The sequence below is a fragment of the Pteropus vampyrus genome, unplaced genomic scaffold (genome assembly GCF_000151845.1).
Source record: "Pteropus vampyrus isolate Shadow unplaced genomic scaffold, Pvam_2.0 Scaffold298, whole genome shotgun sequence".
NCBI lineage: Eukaryota > Metazoa > Chordata > Mammalia > Chiroptera > Pteropodidae > Pteropus > Pteropus vampyrus.
The window spans coordinates 932,634-943,578 of NW_011889079.1; the positions used below are offsets into that span (position 1 = coordinate 932,634).

A 10,945-nucleotide genomic window follows, 5' to 3' on the forward strand; every position below is an offset into this window, starting at 1 on the left:
GTTAAAATTGAAGCCTTGACACCAATTCCAGTGCTTTTTCTACTTTTAAGGGGCTGATGCCCTTTAATGAAGAGACCTAATTCTTGATTCTAAAAGACAGCATAGGAGGGCGTTCAGAAGTGGCAATCGGGAAATGGAGTAATAGGGATTTGTAGACAGGATTGGAGTCCGTAGGTAGAAGCCTAGAGGGGCTAACTTATTAATAGATAGTGGCGACATGTAACTTCTTGGGCAATTCACGTCAGTTTGTTTGGTAAGAAAATGGCAGGATTGTTGGGTGTTTTTTGTGCTCCGTGTTATCATTGTGTTTATGCTTATGTAGACACCAGTTGGAATGGGTCGTTGGGGGAGAAGTCTACTTGGTTTGCTACAGAAACGTCGGTTAATTTTTGTGGATGATCTACACAAAAGAAATCCTGTAAGGATAATTTTTGGAATAATAATTTCAGGGTGCATGTATTTTAAGGTTAATTTCTAGAACACAAAAAAATCACTGTGCAGTAATTGGGAATAATTCCAAAGGCAATATGAAAACACATTACTTCCCCCTATATTTACAAGCAGTAATATAGGAAAATATATTAAACCGAATCTTTGGGGACTTAAGCAATATTATGTCGTATACATGATGTTTCAATAAGTGTTTACAGATTTTTCTATAGTAGACTTTGATTTTTTTCTTGCACATTTTGAAGCTTGCTTAATTGTACATTCAGTTGGGGATTTGATTCATGTTTAACAGGCAGGTTTTATTTTTGATGTCCTTTCTTTTACCTTTCGCACACTAAATAATCCTTTATTTTTAGAGTACGTCACTTCACAAAGCCTGCTAACCTCAGGGTTGACAGGAGTTTTTATTTCTTCTTTACTAACCACATATACCTTACATATTGGCATTTTAATGAGCTAACATACTGCTGTATTTTCAAGTGAGGGAAGGCAATTTCCTTTTTGGTGGGCGGTTTTCTTTTAAGGATCTGATTTAGTTTTTTAACTTGATTGAGTTTTGAAAAGAAACATGACTCAACCTTTCTCATTTGATACATGAGGAATGATTACTGGAAGATTCAGAAGCAAATGTAATTATTTTTAGCTTTCAACAAGGAACATCTTTACTTCTTGCAATATCTTATTTGAACAATAGTTGTAGTACAGTTTTTTAAAAGTTCTTTAAAATAAGAAGATATATCATTTCCTTTGATATCGATTTTACCCCACAATATGAACTACTTAAGAATCATTAGATTTAAATCGAGTTATAAGCTCAGTTTTCTGCTGTTCAGCCTATCAATGCCCTCTCAAAGTCTGCCAGCAGGGCTGTCGTTGGCACTATATTTGCACAGGGCAATTAGCTCTATTAATGACAATTTTAAAACTTGCTCGCCCTGTAAGACAGCAATTCTAGAAAACCGTCTAATGGAATACTTGTTTAAGTATACAGAATGACTTGTAAAAGAAATTCATTGCAGCATTATCTGGAATATTTTAAAAATGTAAATCACCTGCATAGAAGCTCCATGAGGCCAGGATTTCGATCTGATCTGCCTTGCGTATCCATGCTATTATGAATGGAATTGTTCTCAAGTTCATTTTCAGGTCGTTCATGGCTCATATGTTAGAAATACAATTGTTTTTTGTGTGTCGATCTTGTATGCTGATTTTTTGGTATATCAATAGAAGCTTTTCCTTTACTCTTTCTTTTCTTAGATTTCTTTCCCAGAAAAGAAACTATCATGAAATTTAAAAAGAATTCGTAAAATTAATTTGGTAATTATTTATTAAAACTTATACATGTATTTTTAACAGAATTACCAATACAGAGAAATATAATTTAAAAAAAACAAAACAAAAATCAGCACCCATATTTAACCGTGAGTCTAAATGTATGTTTATTGATGTGTATTGATCACAGAAAGATTTTGTTTCACATAGATGGACATTCTCATCTTTTTGTGTAAATAAAATACTTTTACATCATTAATTTTAATGACTGCCTGATATTCTCTATACTATAACTTATTTAATATAGTATAATTTATTTAATTATCGGTTAACATTAAGTTGTTCAGAATTTATAGCCATTGTAAATAAGACGAACATGAACATCCTCCAGTGTATAACTTTGAGATAGCCTTGTGTGGTATCTGTTTAGATGAGAATTCCTGGGAATGTGATGGTTGGCCCAAGCAATGCTCACACACAATCCTAAGATCTGGCAGAATGTTTAGAATAATTTACTTTCCCATCAATACTGTTTTGTTCTTCAGTGTTTAAATCATTTCAAACATATCTTAATCACTTAAAATCTCTTATGAGTTATCAGAGAGACCTGTCTACTCAATTTTCTTAATTCAAAGGAGAAAGAAAAGGAAAAATCAGACAGGAAGCCATTTTTATACAGGTATTATTTTTAAATCACAAGATTCAGAATTTTAAAGGACAATAGCCTTTCTTTTCCACCTCACGATTAATGAAGAACTATATAGCAACCCTGACAGATAGCTAGCATAATTTTTAGTGATACTCTTGTTGAAACAGAACAAGATTTACCTTTAACAAATAAATAATTAGGTATTTTAAATTATTAAAATATTTTTCTTGTCTTGGCTAAAAACCTAGTCTTTTGAAATTTCAACAGAACAGATCAGACTTATTTCTGAGGCAACGCAGCTCGTTTCCCACTGTTGATTTCACGTCAGTGGTGTCAAAAGAGAGTCTCTAACGTGAGTGTGTTTCCTGTCAGTTACCCGTTTCTGGAAATTGGGTATTTAAAATTTTTAGCAGAATTTTAAAATTATGAGATTCTGTTTCCGTGGACTGAAGTTTAATAAATCACCCCCAAACTCCCTTTTGTTCCTTTGTACTAAGTGTTACTGGTAAGTTTTACAAGTTGGGTAGTTTTTACATATAACCTGGATGCATTTACATAACATAAGGTAGAGTTTTAAGGAAGCCAAACATTAGAAGTTTATCAATTAAAATTGGGGGTGGGGGTAATCTGACTATCTGCAATTTAGGGCAAGAAGCCATTTTCCCCATCAAGTCAGCACTGAGTAGCAGCGAGAACACAAGGGGTGGGCGGAGCTCCGTCCTACAGAAGCTCCTCAAATTACATATTCAAATCTCAAGTCTGTCATCTGTTTATATTTTAAAATACAAATACGGAAATTAGATAAAATGATAATTCTCCAAATTCCTTTTTTTTTTCTTGAGAATATTTATGGAACTTTAGGGCTATGGATGAACTCACTTGAAGTATTCATTGGTTTTCCTCATTGTGATTTTATTGGCTTTGGTTGCTATATAGTTGGTTAATAATTAATAACATTAAATTTATATTCCAGTGTGACTAGATGAATAAAGAGTAAATATGTGTTTCCATTTCTGCGAAAGCATTTTGAAGATTTTATTTTTTTGGTCTTCAAAAAAATGTCTGAACTGTCAATACAAAATACATAAATATTTATCAATGCTTAGATTCTTCCTTTTAGTTGTAATACCAGATTTAACTGGGGTTGGAATGAATGGTAATTTAAACTATAATAGCCTGTGGCTTTCTGACCTATGCTGTATTATAATTATTGCTTCTTGGCCAAACTTCTCTACACCTCACAGCCTCATTGAAAGCTGTTTTTAGGTTTTATTAAAGTTAAAAAATAGCCAATAAATATAGCACTAGGTAAATGTGAATGTTGGCATACAGACTGGAGGTGCTAACTCCCTTCTCTCATTGTTCATTTACCTTTAAGTGTCTGCAATGGGTAGGTGATGCTCTTTCTTTTTCATATGTGAATGATGAATATATTTCATACTATTTCACATTTTGACACTGCTTCTCATTACAGTTTTTCTTTTCATATTATGCAGTTGATGGGAAGTCAATTTTTCTGTACATGATAGATTCCATCATTTGCTCAGTAATGTATCTCTTGGCAGTGAATATATTACAATAGCACATCCAAATGGTTTGAACAGAAAGGACTCAAGTTCTAATCTAGAGTCAGACCCTGGGTTTATCTATCTATTTCTCAAATGGACACCCTACTCATGAAAAATAAATATTCCCAAATAGTTCTCATTTCATTTGCTCTCTATCTCAGACCCTAACAAAACTGGAAAAATATCTTACACATTCAAATGCTTTCTTACAAGTGTTTAAATGTGTATTATTGGTGAGAAATTTTTAATTTAATTAGAGACATATAATATTAATATTTCATTATTCATTAATCCTACCAGACCATGGTTTGGATGGCAAATATCTGAATAATTTTTAAATATCATAAAATATTTTGGCTCAATTTCTAATTATTGGCTCTTTAATTTCATGGCATGAAAAAAGCAAGAAAAGCAATGCACTTGCAATAAAACCGAAGAGGATGAGAATGAGCCTATGAGACTGTGGAGCTTGCGTTTTGTTATTAAAGCAGATTGAACCGGAAATAACCAGTCACTCAGACAGCGTGAGCATAGAGGAGTCACGTAAGTCATGCCATCTCAGGGCCTCAGACATTCATATGGTGCTTATTACATTTATTTTAACGTGTCTTAGTCTATTTTTATTAATCAATTTCTTATTAAGTCTAACATGAGTTAAGAAATATTTTAACTACTAAAAAGTTTTATGTCCATTTACTGAAAACAAATCAGCTATTATTTGAGCATTTTGAACCTGTTATTTTAAGATAGAAATCATTGCGTTTTTTCTCATTAATTTTTTTTGTTGGTTTTAAGTTGTTTTCTTAGATAAACATAATCATTTTAGCTTCCTTTTTTTCTTCTTCCCTTTTCCTCCCACCTATCCATGTGTGGTACATCTATTAAAAGCATTCTTTTTCAACTTCCGTTTTTGAAAGATACCAAAACAACAGAAGAAATGACACATGAATTAAAAAATAAATAAACGAAGACGAAGAGAAGTTTTGCCTTCAGTGACACTTAGAAACAGCTTCGCATCCGACTCTGCTCGGTTTCTTTTCTGAGATGACATGGAAACCTTCTCAGGTTTCTGTCCTTCCACGTTGCCACCCAATTACCCTCTGCCATCCTTTTGATAAGAAATATTTTCCTAACAGTATCTTCCATGCCACCTGTCTTATCTACTTTCGTTATCTTTGGGACAGATGAAATTGTTAGCAAGGCAAGGAAAGTTTTAAATCGCTTGACTGACAACCAATAGAAATTCCAGCTGATGACTAAGAAGGTGAAATCTTCCATATCGCTATATTTTGGCTGTATATTGTCATCTTGTCTCTAATTTTGTCAGGTTATCAAGAGCGCATTGTTCCATTGTATATACTGGCCAAGAAAATGAAGCTGTAATGGAATCTCTCTTTTTATTTTCTCTTTTTATAATCCCTCCAATCTACCACCAAGATTATTAATAAAAATTCAAAATAATGCCATTTTCAAAATCTATGGTTCTGTTTCCCCATTTCACATGCTTGTTTTATCTCGCTTATTCTGCTTAGTTTTATTTTTTTTCAGGGCTTATCATTCTATTAGTAATTTCAATTTTAAATCTTATATCTCTACATATTAAGAAAATCTGTGAGAAATAACTATTACCTTTTCTTGAATAAACAATGTAATGCCAGATAATTTAAACTCTCAGTATATTTAGTTATGATCAGAAATTAAAGGATTATTTTTGAATTTCTTATCCTTTTCTTGGGTATGAATCATTGAATACTTTAACACGCTCACTCCTTTTACATTTTTGTTAGTCTTCCATTACAGCCTCTCTTTCCATGGTTATTTGGAAGCTATTTTCATCTTTTCAGCTAACTTCTGAAGAAATGTGCTTTGATTTCACTCCAGCCTGAGCAAGACCCTATTGTTTTTGTGTTTTTACACACATTTGGCAATTATAACTCCATGATTCCAGAATCTTGACAAAACCATTTGACATTTTCATTCCATTTTATGTAGATTTTAAATCTGCCGACTGCCTTCCTGTTCAACTCCATTTTATTTGCAGACAGAGATTTCTTTGTTTGCCACTCAATTTTGTTTGAATTCTTCCATGCAGATTTAGTATAACCTGAAAGCGTCTTGTTACTAAAAAGCATTTTTAATTTCTTCTAGAATCCTAATGAAATGTGGACTAATAGTGAATAAGTTATATCACTGCCTCTACCTTTCTTCATGTATAAAATGAGGATTTGAAAAAAAAATGTTTCCTACCACTAAAAGTACTTACTTTTGGATAAAATACTAAGGAGACATATGCTAGATTTATTATGGTTTATGTACAATTCTATCACGTACTTATCAATTTTTAAAGTTTTTCGAAATATAACTTATCTACCATAAAATCCACCCTTTAAAATATATAATTAAGTCATTTTTAGCATACTCGCAAAGTTGATCAACCATCTTCACTAATTTTAGAATATTTCATCATCTCCAAAAGAAACTCCATCTTCATTAGCAATTATTCCCCATTTTCCTTCTCCTCTTAGTTGGTGGCAATTGATTTGCTTATTCTGGACATTTCATATAAATGAATCATGCAAAATATGGTCTTTTGTACCTTTCTTCCTTCATTTAGAATATGTTTTCAAAGTTTATGTTGTAGCATGTGTCCCCAATTTATTCCTTTTAATGGCTGGATAGTATCCCGTTGTATGAGGACACCATTTCTCATTTATCCTTTCATCAATCATTAGACAGGTTGTTTCTACTATTTTGGCTATTATGAATAATGTTGCTCTGAACATTTGTGTCCAAATTTTTGAGGACATGTGTTTTTATTTCTCTTGATTATATACCTAGGATTATGCTATATCATATGCTGAGTCATGTGAAAACTCTGTTTAACATTTAGAGTAACTGTCAAGCTGTTTTCCAAAGTGGCTGAAATATTTTATAATTTAACCAGCAACGAGGGTACCAGTTTCTTCTTATCTTCAGCAACACTTATTATCATCTGCCTTTTCTTTTTTTTTTTTTACCTTAGCCAGCCTAGAAATGATGCCTCATTTTGGTTTTGATTTGCTTTTACCTAGTGACGAATGATATTGAGAATTTTTCTTATACTTATTGGACATTTGTGTATATTCTTTGGAGAAATTCAAATCCTGTGCCCAATTTTTAAACTGGGTTGCCTTCCCATTCTTAGGTTATGAGTTTCTTATATATTCTAGATGTAAGATATATGACTGTAAATATTTTCTTCTGTTGGTTATCTTTTTACTTTCTTATAGTTTCTTTTAAAACACAAAGTTTTGTTTTTGTTTTTGTTTTTTTGGGACAGCCTCCCTGTTATCTATGTTTTATTTTGTCCAATATGCTTTTGGTATTATTTCTAAGAACTCATTGCCTAATCAAAATTTACAAATATTTACACTCATGATTTCATCTAAGAATTTTATAGTGTTAGCTCTTACATTTACTTCTATGATCCATTTTGAATTAATTTTTGTATATGAGATCAAGGTCCAGCTTCATTCTTTCTTTTGAATGAAGATATCCAGTTACCTACCACCATTTGATGAAAAGACTATAGTATCCTCATCGACTTATCTTGACACCCTTGTTCAAAATCAATTAACCATAGATATACGGATTTATTTCTGGACTCTTAATGCTATTTAATTGATATATACAAATGTCAATTATGTGTATATATACACACACACAGACACACACACACAAACATGTATATGTACTAGACACATTAGACACACGCTAGACACACTGCATAACTCCATGATCTGTCTGCAGGTGTCCAAGTTGAGAAACACTAGCCTGGAGGTTAAGGAGAACATTTACCAGATATCTAAAAATTTCCAAACATTCCAGGAGAAATCCTGTGTCTCAGAAACCATATGATATTTTACAGTTACTTCAGAACTTTTCTGCAAATCATGGACATGAAATGATCAAGACAATGATATTTTACCTTTGTATCTGGTATTGTGATTGCTCGTATAGGACTTTCGCTATCTTTAACAACACAGAATTGATTTTTTAAATGAAATGCATCGCAGAAAAAGTGTCTAGTGAATAATTTTAATAATAATTTATGGAGCTATCGTGGGACCAGTAGTCCTCTAACACTTATTTGCCCTTGAGATTTAGAAGAAATCATCTCTAGTGCTCATCACAAGGAGCCAGTTTAACTGAGTTCAGGTTAGCTGTGAACAAATGGATTAACAAGTACCTTATTAAAACTGTAATTTACATTTCATTTATCACATTTAATAGAATCAACTTTGTTGTTTCAGGGTGGGGAAAAGCATTCATTTCCAAGGATAACTTTAGGTACCATTAATTTTACATGTTTTTATTATTGGTTTTCATAGTTACCATAATTATATGCCCTATGTAGCAAGGAAATATAAGATGCATGACATAAAATTTTGCTGCTAAAGACTGTTTAATTATTCAACATATTAAAACCATTTGTTTGTCTAGCTTGTGAATTTTCTTGCCACTCTAAGAATATTTAATTAAAGTAATTTAAAATCTTTGATCCTTTCAGGATGTAACTTAGGTCGTTACATATTTTTGTGTCAGAAGAAATAGTCTGGATTTCCATCGATAATGTTTTGACTTAGGTTTTTATTACTCACGCTACTTATTTTTTTCCTTCATCTCTTACGTATTTCTGCTACTTGCATATGACAGTATTCTGATCATATTTGTTAACAAAGATTAATGCATTTATTGATAATATGAGAAAATGCTATGTAATCAGGAAAAATTATTCTATATGCAATAGTATTTACTATAACACCAATAAACAAGAGACTGATGAAAAAATGTTGCAGTACACAAATGTTAACTTTACCAGGGAAAATGGAACACTAAAGACCATTGTGCATATTAAAACTTTTACTCAGTCTTGCCCCTAAACAAATCAGTTAATTACTTGAATAGGATTTAAAGGATATTCTTAATTTTGCTTTTTGGCCTGTCTTTAAAATTGACTTACAATGATAATCCTTAAACTCTGCTGGTTTTTATGAAATAATTGATAGCTTTGATCTATTTTTATAATGCCAATCATAATAACTTGATATACTTGAAGACACAACTGTAATCACATTATAGATTTTCGAATAGGGAAAAAATAAGTATATATTGAAAGGCCTGTATTCTGTTTTCAGAATTAGTATCCTGTCAAGATATTTTTCAGATTATATCATCAAAATAGGAAAAAGTAACATTTCCTTAATGTGAGACAAGTGATCTAATTTTAATGACAGCTCCTGTTAGCATCAGGCACCCAGAAATATTTTATAATGCTTAGTAATTACAGCAATCTTCCTTCTCTTTTACTAATTATTTCAAAAAAAGAAGTAAAAGCTTTAAGAATGGGCACAAAAGGCAGCTATATTGGATCTTTTTTTGTAAAGCAAATAGCTTTCAAATCATTCCATTAGCTGTCAGCAGAGCACAAAAAGAATTAATCAAAAATGACATCAATTTTAAGGGCCTGACAAAATCTCATGAGAAAAACAATCCCATCATCGAAAGAGAAAAATTAAGGGTAGTGCCCTGATTCCATAAAGGGGTTTTTATGGAATCAGTTTTTCCCTTATTGTACCCACATTCGTGTTATAGAGGAATATGTATCAAATCTATGTTTTAAATTTTTCTGGTGCATTTATTGTAAGAAACTAATTTGTCTGATGTGCTAGTTCAAGTTAATCAGTACCTCCCTATATATCTTGTTTTTACCTGAGTTTTTCAAACAATTTGTATCTTTGTTATTTTCTCGATTTTGACTATTTTTTAGCATAATATTTGAAATCATTAGACTCTTCTGTAGAATTATGTCGAATCAAAACAGACAGCTAAAGCATATATTACTTGAAAACAAAACATAAGGTAAAGGTAGGGAAGCACATATGAAAACGGGTATTTTCGTTGAGCCTAAACAGACGTATCTAAGAATTTCTAATTTAGTATATTTTATCGTACGGTCATTTTTGATACCTCTTAAAAGAATAAGACTTTACCTGGAGCATTTTCTAGGAGTTTCTCAACCTGCGTGGCCTTGTTCGTTGATAAGTGGTGACTCTGTGATGTGCACAGGATGTGCGTCGCTTCTGTTCTTCAGTAGAGTTAACAAGGGCTTAGAGCAGTGAGATTGCTTGAAGAGCGGAAATAAGACTCAGCACCAGAGTCTCTAACTACTTTTCCAGGCCCTGCCCGCTGCTTTACTGCTCCTGTGTTAACTGTGCTCTGTGCAGAGCGGCACTGGCTGCAGACTTCAGGAGCCGCTGAGTGGAAAGGCAGATTAAAGCTAATTTCCTTCTTTCTAGTTCTTTGCTTGGGATACATCGGTGAACAGAACAAAGGCCCGTCTTCGTGAAATTTATAGCATAGCAGAGGAAGACAGAAACTGAATAATAAACATAATGAATGAATGGACGAGTGAGCTAATGAATAGAGTTTGTTAAAAGGTAAATTCTGTAGAAACAAAGAAAATCAGAGCCTCGGGGACTGGGGTGCTGGGGTGGAGGTGTGGGACAGAGCACCCTTGACAAAGTTTCTTTCTTCTTTCGTTTAGGAAAGTGAGTCAATCTCTACCTGCCTCATTACAATATACATAATAAATACAAATTATAACAATTTAAAGAAATTATGTAAATATAAATTATATATGTGTGCACACATATATATGTGTGTGTGTATAGTCATGCACATGTGTTTGATTCTCCTTATTCACAGACTCTGTATTTGTGGATTCCCCTACTTGCTAAAATTTATTCAAACCCCAACTCAATACCCACTAGTCAATTGCAGACATGCACATATACAGAGCAGCAAAAAATTTGAGTCACCCGAAGTGCACGTCGTCAGTTGAGGTGGAGCCAGGCGACACCGCCTTCTTACTTCAGCTCTCATGCTATCAGTAAGTGTCCTTTTACGGTAATATATTTAGTGCCATGTTTTCCACCACTTTGTCCTTTTTGTTGGTGACTTTTCT

The 10,945-nt window shown here is 32.7% G+C and overlaps 1 long non-coding RNA gene across 1 annotated transcript in view; it reads left to right on the forward strand.

Moving 5' to 3' along the window:
- Positions 1-5,484, forward strand: part of LOC105303064 — a 33,898-nt gene extending 28,414 nt beyond the window's left edge. Inside the window, exons 7-8 of the long non-coding RNA XR_002776513.1 lie at positions 4,343-4,482; positions 4,828-5,484. This is a non-coding gene — a long non-coding RNA (uncharacterized LOC105303064). The remainder of the gene's footprint in view (positions 1-4,342; positions 4,483-4,827) is intronic.
- The last annotated feature ends 5,461 nt before the right edge of the window (positions 5,485-10,945 follow it).